Below are 11,813 nucleotides of genomic sequence, written 5' to 3' on the forward strand. Positions count from 1 at the left end.
ATAAAACGTATTTCCTCCGACGTTATAATGAAAAGGAAAACCTCTCGGTCCCAAAACACACGTTTTCTGGAGACTTGTGGGAGGAGTGCTGATAACGTCGCCCAATGTGTCTCGGTTACGTCCAGACTGAGGAGAAATCTGAACACAATCCTGAAGTGGTCAACCAGATATGAACACAATCAGACCACAAACCCGTCTTTTCAATCCGAACTTCGTATTCTGATAGCAGAAGTCGCATGTAAGTATCAAGTGTAGACACGACCAGACCGCAGCCCTCTGGGCTTCCAACATGTCCACTGTTAGACAGACAGTAGCCCTCTGGCTTCCAACATGTCCACTATAGGACAGACAGTAGCCCTCTGGGCTTCCTAACATGACCACTATAGGACAGACAGTAGCCCTCTGGGCTTCCTTACATGGCCACTATAGGACAGACAGTAGCCCTCTGGGCTTCCAACATGGCCACTATAAGACAGACAGTAGCCCTCTGGGCTTCCAACATGGCCACTATAGGACAGACAGTAGCCCTCTGGGCTTCCAACATGGCCACTATAGGACAGACAGTAGCCCTCTGGGCTTCCAACATGGCCACTATAGGACAGACAGTAGCCCTCTGGGCTACCAACATGGCCATTATAAGACAGACAGTAGCCCTCTGGGCTTCCAACATGGCCACTATAGGACAGACAGTAGCCCTCTGGGCTTCCTAATATGGCCACTATAGGACAGACAGTAGCCCTCTGGGCTTCCAACATGGCCACTATAGGACAGACAGTAGCCCTCTGGGCTTCCAACATGACCACTATAGGACAGACAGTAGCCCTCTGGGCTTCCAACATGTCCACTGTTAGACAGACAGTAGCCCTCTGGGCTTCCTAACATGGCCACTATAAGACAGACAGTAGCCCTCTGGGCTTCCAACATGGCCGCTATAAGACAGACAGTAGCCCTCTGGGCTTCCAACATGGCCACTATAGGACAGACGGTAGCCCTCTGGGCTTCCTAACATGGCTACTATAAGACAGACAGTAGCCCACTGGGCTTCCAACATGGCCACTATAGGACAGACAGTAGCCCTCTGGGCTTCCTAACATGGCCACCATAAGACAGACAGTAGCCATCTGGGCTTCCAACATGGCCACTATAAGACAGACAGTAGTCCTCTGGGCTTCCTAACATGGCCACTATAAGACAGACAGTAGCCATCTGGGCTTCCTAACATGGCTACTATAAGACAGACAGTCGCCCACTGGGCTTCCAACATGGCCACTATAGGACAGACAGTAGCCCTCTGGGCTTCCTAACATGGCCACCATAAGACAGACAGTAGCCCTCTGGGCTTCCAACATGGCCACTATAAGACAGACAGTAGCCCTCTGGGCTTCCAACATGGCCACTATAAGACAGACAGTAGCCATCTGGGCTTCCTAACATGGCCACTATAAGACAGACAGTAGCCCTCTGGGCTTCCAACATGTCCACTATAGGACAGACAGTAGCCCTCTGGGCTTCCAACATGGCTACTATAAGACAGACAGTTGCCCTCTGGGCTTCCTAACATGTCCACTATAGGACAGACAGTAGCCCCCTGGGCTTCCAACATGGCCACTATAGGACAGACAGTAGCCCTCTGGGCTTCCAACATGGCCACTATAGGACAGACAGTAGCCCCCTGGGCTTCCAACATGGCCACTATAGGACAGACAGTAGCCCCCTGGGCTTCCAACATGGCCACTATAGGACAGACAGTAGCCCCCTGGGCTTCCAACATGGCCACTATAGGACAGACAGTAGCCCTCTGGGCTTCCAACATGGCCACTATAGGACAGACAGTAGCCCTCTGGGCTTCCAACATGGCCACTATAAGACAGACAGTAGCCCTCTGGGCATCCAACATGACCACTATAGGACAGACAGTAGCCCTCTGGGCTTCCAACATGGCCACTATAGGACAGACAGTAGCCCTCTGGGCTTCCTAACATGGCCACTATAAGACAGACAGTAGCCATCTGGGCTTCCTAACATGGCCACTATAAGACAGACAGTAGCCCTCTGGGCTTCCAACATGTCCACTATAGGACAGACAGTAGCCCTCTGGGCTTCCAACATGGCTACTATAAGACAGACAGTTGCCCTCTGGGCTTCCTAACATGTCCACTATAGGACAGACAGTAGCCCCCTGGGCTTCCAACATGGCCACTATAGGACAGACAGTAGCCCTCTGGGCTTCCAACATGGCCACTATAGGACAGACAGTAGCCCCCTGGGCTTCCAACATGGCCACTATAGGACAGACAGTAGCCCCCTGGGCTTCCAACATGGCCACTATAGGACAGACAGTAGCCCTCTGGGCTTCCTAACATGTCCACTGTTAGACAGACAGTAGCCCTCTGGGCTTCCTAACATGGCCACTGTTAGACACAGTAGCCCTCTGGCTTCCTAACATGGCCACTGTTAGACAGACAGTAGCCCTCTGGGCTTCCTAACATGGCCACTGTTAGACAGACAGTAGCCCTCTGGGCTTCCTAACATGGCCGCTGTTAGACACAGTAGCCCTCTGGGCTTCCAACATGTCCACTGTTAGACAGACAGTATCCCTCTGGGCTTCCAACATGTCCACTATAAGACAGGCAGTATCCCTCTGGGCTTCCTAACATGGCCACTATAGGACAGACAGTAGCCCCCTGGGCTTCCAACATGGCCACTATAATACAGACAGTAGCCCTCTGGGCTTCCAACATGGCTACTATAGGACAGACAGTAGCCCTCTGGGCTTCCAACATGGCCACTATAGGACAGACAGTAGCCCTGTGGGCTTCCAACATGTCCACTATGGGACAGACAGTAGCCCTCTGGGCTTCCTAACATGGCTACTATAGGACAGACAGTAGCCCTCTGGGCTTCCAACATGTCCACTATAGGACAGACAGTAGCCCTCTGGGCTTCCTAACATGTCCACTATAGGACAGACAGTAGCCCTCTGGCTTCCTAACATGTCCACTATAGGACAGACAGTAGCCCTCTGGGCTTCCTAACATGGCCACTATAAGACAGACAGTAGCCCTCTGGCTTCCTAACATGGCCACTATAGGACAGACAGTAGCCCTCTGGGCTTCCTAACATGGCCACTATAGGACAGACAGTAGCCCTCTGGCTTCCTAACATGGCCACTATAGGACAGACAGTAGCCCTCTGGGCTTCCTAACATGGCCACTATAGGACAGACAGTAGCCCTCTGGGCTTCCTAACATGGCCACTATAGGACAGACAGTAGCCCTCTGGGCTTCCAACATGGCCACTATAGGACAGACAGTAGCCCTCTGGGCTTCCAACATGGCCACTATAGGACAGACAGTAGCCCTCTGGGCTTCCTAACATGGCCACTATAGGACAGACAGTAGCCCTCTGGGCTTCCTAACATGGCTACTATAAGACAGACAGTAGCCCTCTGGGCTTCCAACATGGCTACTATAGGACAGATAGTAGCCCTCTGGGCTTCCAACATGGCTACTATAAGACAGACAGTAGCCCTCTGGGCTTCCAACATGGCCACTATGAGACAGACAGTAGCCCTCTGGGCTTCCTAATATGGCCACTATAAGACAGACAGTAGCCCTCTGGGCTTCCAACATGTCCACTATAGGACAGACAGTAGCCCTCTGGGCTTCCTAACATGGCTACTATAAGACAGACAGTAGCCCTCTGGGCTTCCAAAATGGCCACTATAGGACAGACAGTAGCCCTCTGGGCTTCCTAACATGGCTACTATAAGACAGACAGTAGCCCTCTGGGCTTCCAACATGGCCACTATAGGACAGACAGTAGCCCTCTGGGCTTCCAACATGGCTACTATAAGACAGACAGTAGCCTTCTGGGCTTCCAACATGGCTACTATAAGACAGACAGTAGCCCTCTGGGCTTCCAACATGGCTACTATAAGACAGACAGTAGCCCTCTGGGCTTCCAACATGGCCACTATAATACAGACAGTAGCCCTCTGGGCTTCCAACATGGCCACTATAGGACAGACAGTAGCCGTCTGGGCTTCCAACATGACCACTATTTGTTGCGGTCAATTTGTAGTCTACCTTGTGATCAGTTTGTAGTCTACCATGCGGTCAGTTTGTAGTCTACCTTACGGTCAGTTTGTAGTCTACCTTACGGTCAGTTTGTAGTCTACCTTACGGTCAGTTTGTAGTCTACCTTGCGGTCAGTTTGTAGTCTACCTTGTGGTCAGTTTGCAGTCTACCTTGCGGTCAGTTTGTAGTCTACCTTGCGGTCAGTTTGTAGTCTACCTTGCGGTCAGTTTGTAGTCTACCTTGTGGTCAGTTTGTAGTCTACCTTGCGGTCAGTTTGTAGTCTACCTTACGGTCAATTTGTAGTCTACCTTGCAATCAGTTTGTAGTCTACCTTGCGGTCAGTTTGTAGTCTACCTTGCGGTCAATTTGTAGTCTACCTTGCGGTCAGTTTGTAGTCTATAGGGCTCTGGTCAAAAGTAGTGCACTATGTAGGGAATAGGTTGCCATTTGGAACTTGAACAGAGGTCACATACATGAACAACGGGAATAAATAAATACAGCTGTCCAAAACATGGTCAGAGCACGTGGTTCCTGCCTGGTCGGACACACGTTAGGCTTTTAGGAGGCAATAGTACAAACCAGTACAGGTTAAAGCTTCTTTATAACGATTTAGAATTTATTTTAGTCTGAAAAAAACATTGTGTTTTAAAGTCCTAAAACATAACCATACAGAACCTTACTAAATCCAACTCAAAATGTTGGTTTATATAGCCTCTCTACTGTATATAGCCTCACTACTGTATATAACCTCTCTACTGTATATAGCCTCACTACTGTATATAGCCTCTCTACTGTATATAGCCTCACTACTGTATATAACCTCTCTACTGTATATAGCCTCACTACTGTATATAACCTCTCTACTGTATATAGCCTCACTACTGTATATAGGCTCTCTACTGTATATAGCCTCACTACTGTATATAACCTCTCTACTGTATATAGCCTCACTACTGTATATAGGCTCTCTACTGTATATAGCCTCACTACTGTATATAGCCTCTCTACTGTATATAGCCTCACTACTGTATATAACCTCACTACTGTATATAGGCTCTACTGTATATAGCCTCTCTACTTTATATAGCCTCTCTACTGTATATAGCCTCTCTACTGTATATAGCCTCGCTACTGTATATAACCTCACTACTGTATATAGGCTCTACTGTATATAGCCTCTCTACTGTATATAGGCTCTCTACTGTATATAGCCTCTCTACTGTATATAGGCTCTCTACTGTATATAGGCTCTCTACTGTATATAGGCTCTCTACTGTATATAGCCTCTCTACTGTATAAAACCTCTCTACTGTATATAGCCTCTCTACTGTATAGAGCCCCTCTACTGTATATAACCTCTCTACTGTATATAACCTCTCTACTGTATATAGCCTCTCTACTGTATATAGCCTCTCTACTGTATATAGCCTCTCTACTGTATATAACCTCTCTACTGTATATAAAACCAACCAAATGTTGGTTTTCTTCTAAGGAATGCTAGTTATCTTAAATGCCCTTTAAAGTATCCCAAGTGCCCTTGGTTTCCTATAGTTTCCCTTTGAGGGAGAAAGTAAGAGAGATTCTGGAAATAGCTAGCTTGGGTACCAGTCTATTTGTGCCAACGTGTCACACACCCAAGTGTTGCTTAGTGTAACAGTATAACTTTACGTCGTCCCCTCGCCCCGACACGGGCGCGAACCAGGGAACCTCTGCACACATCAACAACGGTCGCCCACGAAGCATCGTTACCCATCGCTCCACAAAGGTCGCGGCTCCTGCAGAGCAAGGGGCAACACTACTTAAGTCTCAGAGCAAGTGACGTAACTAATTGAAATGCTACTAGCGCGTACCCGCTAACTAGCTAGCCATTTCACATCCGTTACATTAGGTGCAGGAGATAAAGAGTAACACTGAAATGAAAAGTAATCTCTGCACACCGAGGATCAATGCACAGTTTTCTATTTACTTAATCTGAGTTTTTGGTCATCGGCCTAAATAAATTGAAAATGGTGCATTTATCCTCAGTGTGCGGAGATTACTTTTCATTTAAACATTTCACTCCTTGTAATGCCAGACAAATGACACAAAGTACAAGGTGTGAAATGTTAGCCCAAAACGAGTCTGGATTTCAGGGTAGGAAATAGCTTCTTAGGGATAACTAGTGGCAGGTCAAGCTGATAATCAGTAAACTGTAAGGCGTCAAAGACAGGCAGACATCTGAAATCCACTCTTGTGACTTTCAAAACTCAGAAAGTGTCCAGTTTACAGTAGCTATTACAACATAGTGCACGACAACAAAATACTTTTATCACGACAACTGGTTTGATACATTCACCTCTGAAGGTAAATAATGTACTTACATTCAGTAATCTGGCTCTGATTTGTCATCCTGAGGGTCCCAGAGATAAAATGTAGTGTAGTTTTGTTTGAAAAAAAATCTATTTTTATATTCAAATGTAGGAACTGAGTTCTACAGTTTGACTCCACTGCTGTCTCTTGCTCCCGAGTGTCTTTTCTGTAGGGAAGCTAATGATCCACCATGACATTCCTGGGAGTGTGTAAACTATCATTTTTTACTTTAAACTTTAATTACCATAGCATTTGTGTATGTTCTCTATAGTTATGTACTTGAAACTTGATACAAAATGTTACTGGATCCGTAAAGAATAACATCACACACACTGCTGCCATCTTGTGGATAACATCTAAATTACATCTAGAATACTATCTCAATGTACAGTGATCCCTCGCCACTTTGCGGTTCACTTATCGCGGATTCGCTATTTCGCGGATTTTCATAATGCATTTTTTTTTTTTTTTGGTGCATTGTGCTCTGCATTCTGATTCGCTAAAAACTCACTCCCGCTTCTTGTATCAAATGACAAAGCCACAAAGCGACGATGAAAGAGAAGAGGGAGAAGAGGACACGAGAGATGAGGAGGAAGGACTAACGCTTGGTCGCTTAGCAACCATGGTGCGAATGGCCACTGAACTTAAGCGAGTAGCTGAGGAATGGGACCCTTTGATGAGCCGTTCATTACAGTTCTCCAACGTAATCGATGGTGGCATGTCGGTGTACAAGGATCTTTTTGCAAAGAAGAAAAAAGAGCGACAACAGCTGCCTATCACTATGTTCTTCTCCCGAACAAACACACCTGCACCGCGGGCTTCAGAAGAAGAGAACACTGCAGAGCGCAGTCAGGATGCAGCGGCCCAGTCTGAAGAGCAGTGAAACGGCCTACACGTGAGTCACTGTATTTGTATACATGTAATAGTTGTTAATTGTAAAAAAAAAAAAACTTTTCTATTTCGCGGATTTCACTTATCGCGGGTCATTTTCGGAACGTAACCCCCGCGATAAACGAGGGATTACTGTATGGCCTTTCTCTTCCATTTCAAAGATGAAGGAACAATTTTTTTTATATAAAACACATGTTTTTTGGTTTGTATTATCTTTTACCAGACCTAATGTGTTATATTCTCTAACATTAATTTCACATTTCAACAAACGTCAAAGTGTTTCCTTTCAAATGGTATCAATAATATGCATATTCTTGCTTCAGGTCCTGAGCTACAGGCAGTTAGATTTGGGTATGTCATTTTAGATGAAAGTTGGGGGAAAAAAGGGTCAGATCCTTAATTAACATACTTTGTCTATTGGGCTTCACTGAAGTGTAGGGCGTCAGTGCTTTCAGTGGTCGACCCTCCAACGGCTCCAACAGGAGAAGATTGTTGGCTTCCGCCGAGGTAACCCTAGGTGTCACGTTCCTGACCTTATTTTCCTTTGTTTAACTTTGTTTAGTTGGTCAGGACGTGAGCTGGGTGGGTAGTCTATGTTATGTGTTTCCATGTGGGGTTAAATGTGTTGCCTGATATGGTTCTCAATTAGAGGCAGGTGTTTGACGTTTCCTCTGATTGAGAACCATATTAAGGTAGGCTGTTCTCACTGTTTGTTTGTGGGTGATTGTTCCTGTGTTCCTGTGTCTGTGGCACCACACGGGACTGTTTCGTTTTCGTTCGTTCGTTTGGTTAGTCTGTTCCTGTTCGTGCGTTCTTCGTGTTTTATTGTAAGTTCACATGTTCAGGTCTGTCTACGTCGTTTTGTTGTTTTGTAATTTTCCAAGTGTTTTTTCGTGTTCGTCTTTGCTTTAATAAATATTCATCATGTCTTCACAACACGCTGCGTTTTGGTCCGACCCTTACTCCTCCTCATCCGAGGAGGAGGAGAGAAACCGTTACACTAGGAAGACAAAAGAGAAACAATATCAGTGTTAGGGAAACTAAAACTAGCTTCAGGTTATTTTGTAAATGCAAATAGTTATTATCTGATATTTTTTTTATATTCACTTTAACAGATGGTGACCTCAGCTAGGAGCGAAAGAGCAGCGAGGTTTCCCAGGTCTCGGCTTCCTTTCATCTTTCTTCCAAACCAAGTAATTCTCCCAGATGTTGTTTTATTTTATTTAACCTTTACTTAACTAGGTAAGTCAGTTAAGAACAAATTCTTATTTACAATGACGGCCCACCACAAGGCAAAAGGCCTCCTGCAGGGACGGCGGATGGGATTAAAAATAAACAAAATATAAATATAGGACAAAACACACATCACGACAAGAGAGACAACACAACACTACATGAAGAGAGAGAGCTAAGACGACAACATAGCAAGGCAGCAACACATGACAACACAGCACGGTAGCAACACAACATGGTACAAACATTATTGGGCACAGACAACAGCAGAAAGGGCAAAAAGGTAGAGACAACAATACATCAAGCAAAGCAGCCACAACTGTCAGTAAGAGTGTCCATAATTGAGTCTTTGAATGAAGAGATGGAGATAGATGTCGTAGCACTTGGTCCTCTTCTTGATTCTGCTCCGGTAGCTCTCCTTCTGTTTCTCCTGCGCCTTGTCCATGTTCAGTCTCACATTGATTGATAACAGGAATAAATGACAAGAGTGTGCAAAGCTCTCATCAAGGCAAAAGGGTGGCTACTTTGAAGAATCTAAAATATATTTTTATTTGTTTTAACACTTTTTTTTGGTTACTACATGATTCCATATGTGTTATTTCACAGTTGTGATGTCTTCACTATTATTCTACAATGTAAAAAATAAAGAAAAACCCTTGAATGAGTAGGTGTGTCCAAACTTTTGACTGGTACTGTATATTCACATAACCAAATAATTGACTAAAACACACTGTTTTGCAATAAAGGTCTATAGTAGCCTCAACAGCACTCTCTGGGGTAGTGCCATGGTGTAGCCGGAGGACAGTTGGTGTCTGTCCTCCCGTGGGTATATTGACTTCAATAGAAAACGTAGGAGGCTCATTGTTCTCACTCCCTTCCATAGACTTACACAGTAATTATGACGAATTCCAGAAGACGTCCTCCAACCTATCAGAGCTCTTGCAGCATGACCTGTCGGTCACCCAATCGAAGGATCCGAGACAGAATCTAGTACCGAAAGTTTAAGCTACAGCTAGCACTGCAGTGCATAAAATGTGGTGAGTAGTTGACTCAGAGAGAGTCGGGAAAATAGTTTTGAACAAATTAATTTCTTCAAAAATTAAGGAGAAGCGGCAGAAAGAAAGAGAGATTTTTGTTGCATTTTTTTTACTCTCACTTACGCAGCTAGCTAATTTAGCCTACTTAAACACCAGCTCAAACTTAGAGGAATGCTATTTATGTTAGCTAGCTGGCTAAGGCTATCCAACACTGGAACTCTTCCAAGTCAAGGTAAGCTTTCGGTTGTATTCATTTATTGCCTCCGTGGCCCACTGGTGTAACTGCTAAACTGCTTGCTATACACTGTACTGAGTGATTGTAGCGGGCTTACTAACGCATTAGTTCTAATAGCTATGTTGACTACGACGTTAGCTAATATGGTGACAATGATGTAGGCTGTGTGTAGCGGTCATGGTATGAAGGTTTGGCTTTGAAAGTTTTTTTTTCTGTCCACAAAGCCAAGGGAAAAGGTGAGACGAGAGCTGCTATTAAAGTGAACTGTGTGTGCGGATGATTAGGGATGTATTCATTCAGAGAATTCTGTTAAAAAAAACGTTTCATGAACGTAAGGAAGCAGAACGAAATGGGGATGAACGTACCTGAATTTGTCCAATAGAAACTCTTGTTTGCAACTGTTTGGAGTTTTGATTACAACCTAGATGAGCTAGATGCAGGCAAGAGTGTGCAAGGCGGTATTGAATGTGTCACTATCTGTCATCTTGATGATGTCAATGTGTCTCTCGACCTCATAAACTTCCATTCGCAGGCTAGGTTGTAGCAACCTCATGATGGGTATAGTGAAAATGTAATGTAGTAGCCAGAAACCTAGCGATGTTACATTGAGCCAGGTGAACGGAATATGAATGACAGCCATTGAATATGCTGCTATAGAGATAAATCAATGATTCAAATGTAATAATAATCGTCCTCCCTAATCTTAAACGGCACCAACCGCCACTGGTGTACGGTGACGTTTTAGGCTTCTTTAGTCCAATATTGGGCTAGGCCGTTACTAGTTAACACAGCCACAAAGTCATAACCCCACCTATTTCTAAAATGTGATATTAAACCTAACTTTATTCACACTGCTAACCTTATGCCTAACCCTAACCTTAAATTAAAACCAAAAAGCAATTTTTTGGGGGGGTAAATTTTTTACGATGTAGCCAATTTTGCCTTTGTGGCTGTGGTAAATAGTGGGAACCTACGTGTGTTTTGTTTACACGCCTACCTGCCCTCTCATTGGCTAGAATGGTCCCACCTGATCTTGCCCCCTTCTGCCTGTCTTCCATCATTGTTAGAGCCGCCACAAGACTATCTGGTTCTTATAATGGATCATCTGGGGTGCCGCCTTTCTAACAAAGACAGTACAGGCACAGAGTTTCGTATTTGGTACAGGTTTAGAGCAGTGACTGAACGCTTGCAGGATAGTCCATATCTACAATCATCTTTGTTGATAGCGATGTTGGTGTTACCATAAGTGGGTGAATTGGTCTACTTTAGCATGTACAATAAAGCCTCATCCCTTAATGAACTACATTGTACAATTCAAATAAAGCGTTTTTGTTTTGGGGGACTACAGCGCCAGTGATAAAACGCTAAAATAGAGACATTCTAATTGAGCGTGGCGTCAAAGCGTATAAACCCGCCCATTCGCCTTCGGTTATGTCATTATATTTCAAAACAGTGCATTGTAAAACAAATTACACACAAGCTCGCCTTTCGGTGAGTTTAGGCCATCAGTATATTGACATGGCATCATTGTGGCTATATATCGTAAAAAAATGTTTGTAAACAAAAACGACACAGCTTTTTTGGTCTTAATTTAAGGTTAGGCATAAGGTTAGCAGTGTGGTTAGGTTTAACATCACATGTTAAGAAAACAATTGTAGAAATATACATTGTTAAAGCCATAATTATGACTTTGTAGCTGTGGTAATTAGTGACGACCAAGCGCCATAGAGGGCATCTTCTACTACTACTTACACTGAGCGTACAAAACATTAAGAACACATGCTCTTTACATAACAGAATGACCAGCTGAAAACTATGATTCCTTATTGATGTCACTTGTTAAATCCACTTCAGTCAGCGTAAATGAAAGGGAGGAGACAGGTTAAATAATATTTTTTAAGCCTTGAGAGAATAGAGACATGGATTGTGTATGTGTGTCATTCAGAGGGTGAATGGGCAAGACAAAGATTTTAAGTGAATTTAACGGGG

This window comes from Salvelinus fontinalis, chromosome 15 (genome assembly GCF_029448725.1).
Source record: "Salvelinus fontinalis isolate EN_2023a chromosome 15, ASM2944872v1, whole genome shotgun sequence".
In the NCBI taxonomy this organism is placed as follows: domain Eukaryota; kingdom Metazoa; phylum Chordata; class Actinopteri; order Salmoniformes; family Salmonidae; genus Salvelinus; species Salvelinus fontinalis.